Source organism: Eriocheir sinensis, chromosome 15 (assembly GCF_024679095.1).
Source record: "Eriocheir sinensis breed Jianghai 21 chromosome 15, ASM2467909v1, whole genome shotgun sequence".
Lineage (NCBI taxonomy): Eukaryota > Metazoa > Arthropoda > Malacostraca > Decapoda > Varunidae > Eriocheir > Eriocheir sinensis.
In genome coordinates, this window is record NC_066523.1 from 2,274,319 (window position 1) to 2,277,033 (window position 2,715).

Consider the following 2,715-nt stretch of genomic DNA (forward strand, 5'->3'; position numbering starts at 1 on the left):
ACCCGCCCTGTAAGATCGTAGACTACCCTGCCAGCCATTCTAATACCCTGTCATCCCCTTCTGTACCCTGTTAACCCTTCCAGTACCCTGCCAGTCCTTCTAATACCCTGTTATCCCCTTATGTACCCTGTTATCCCTTCCAATACCCTGCCACCCCTTCCTTTACCCTACACTACCCTACCACCACCCTGCCGCCCTGTAAGCTCGGAGACTACCCTGCCAGCCCCCTTCCGTCTACACCAATCTCTTCCTCTCCCCCTTCCCCCTTCCCTCTACACCCATCCCTTCCTCTCCCCCTTCCCCTTCCCTCTACGCCGATCCCTTCATCTCCCCCTTCCCCTTCCATCTACACCAATTCCTTCATCTCCCCCTTCCCCCTTCCCTTCTATATCTCTCCCCTCTTTACCCTTTCTCTCCTCTCTCCTTCCCTCCTTCCCTTCAACATCTCTTCTCCTCCTCCTCTTCTTCACATTTCCCCTCATCAGTCCCCCTACATCCCCTCCCTTACAATATCACTTCCCCTTTCTTTACCCTTCCCTTCCTCTCCCCTTCACCAAGCTTCTCCCCTCACCCCCTTTCCCGTACATTCTCTCCCCCTCCCTCTCTCCCCATTTTCCTTCCTTTTCCTCCCCTTTCTTCCCCATACGTCTTCCTCCTACACTCCCCATTTCTCTGTATATATCTTACATTTCTTTATCTTCTTTTCTCCTCTTCCTCCCCTTTCCTCTTCTCCCCTTTTTTTGTCAACGCCCCTTCATGTCCTCTCTCTTTCTTCCTCTGCTCCCCCTTCATCCCAGCTCTTCCTCCCTTTTATCTTCCCTTTTCTCTCCCCTTCCCTCTCCAGACCTTTAAATTCTCTCCTCCCCTTTATTTATCTCAACATATTCCTCAAATACACTCCCCAACAACTATTCTCCCCTTTAATATTTCTCCCCTTCCCTCTCCTCCCCATGATAATAATAATAATAATAATAATAATAATAATAATAATAATAATAATAATAATAATAATAATAATAATGATAATGATATCAATTAAAAATACTTACCATGAATTTTGCAAAGGAATGAAAATATTATGAAAGAGAATTTGTATATTATTTTTAATGTTTTTGACGAACTGATATATGGTGTGTGTGTGTGTGTGTGTGTGTGTGTGTGTGTGTGTGTGTGTGTGTGCATAAGTATGACCACACACACACACACACACACACACACACACACACACACACACACACTATCGGCCACATCACCCCTGCGGGACCACACCTTGGAATGTGGTTGCGCCGCCTCCACATCCGGCCCCGAGCCACACCCATACACGCACATACGAACATACATACATACATACATACACACGGAAATACATACATGCTGAAAAATACACATACATACAACCTTTCTACACACACACACACACACACACACACACACACACACACACACACACGACATTAAACCAATAATTATGTGACACAAGAGAAAATGGGGTGAGGAGGAGGAGGAGGAGGAGGAGGAGGAGGAGGAGGAGGAGGAGGGCCATAATGACATCGCGGAAGGAGGAAATAGATAAGACATAAACGAGAGGAAGAGGAAGAGGAAGAGGAAGAGAAGGTCAGAGGAATTAGGAGGAGCATAATGATTGGGAGGAAAGAGGGAGGAGGAAGGAGGAGGGAAGGAGGGAAAGACATAAAGGGGAGGAGAAGAACCTATTGGCGCCCTGGAAGAAGAGGAGAAGAAAAAAAAAAAGAGGAGTAAGAAGAGGAGGAGAAGGAGGAGAAAAATAAATGGAATAAGAAGAGAAGAAAGAGACAAAGGAGACATAAAAATATACAGTAATTTTAGTTCCGGTAATTGAGAGAGAAAAGAGGTTCAGTTTTGGGTTGGTAATAAATAAAAAAAATATACAGTAATTTTAGTTCCGGTAATTGAGAGAGAAAAGAGGTTCAGTTTTGGGTTGGTAATAAAGATAAGGCTTAGTTTTGTGTTGGTAGAATAGTAAGGTCTGGTTTTGTGTTAGTAATAAAAATAATAAGGTCTAATTTTGCGTTGGTAATAAGAATGATAAGGTGAAATTTTGTGTTGGTAATAAAAACAATAAGGCGTGATTTTTAATAGTAATAATAATAATAATAATAATAATAATAATAATAATAATAATAATAATAACAAGAAGAAGAAGAAGAAGAAGAAGAAGAAGAAGAAGAAGAAGAAGAAGAAGAAGAAAAAGAAGAATGAGAACAAGAACAAGAAAACGAAGAAAAAGAATCAGAAAAAAATAAGAAGAGGAAGAATTACAAAAAACAAAAACAACAACAGCAAGAAAAAACATAGAAACACTGACAACAGGAAGCTTCTTGAGCCATGACGAGGTTGCCCGCTCTAGTGCATAAATCTTCCTTCAGAGCCCATTAAAACACTCCGGTGCATACCTTCACTTCACTACTAACGCAACTAAGTGACGCTCGATGCCATTTTTAAAGGAGTTGGTGGTTCCCGCACTTACCACTTCTGCAGGGAGGTTGTTCCAGTGGCGGATGACTGGGTTTGAGAAGGGGAAAGAAGAGAAGGAGGAGGAGGAGGAGGAGGACAAAGAGAGGTCACACCGTCAGCGCATGAGAGCCATAGTAATAGAAAGCCACACCACATGGCCTCACTAGCTCAACCACACTACCATCATAAATCTGTCTTCAGAGCCCATTAAAACACTCCGGT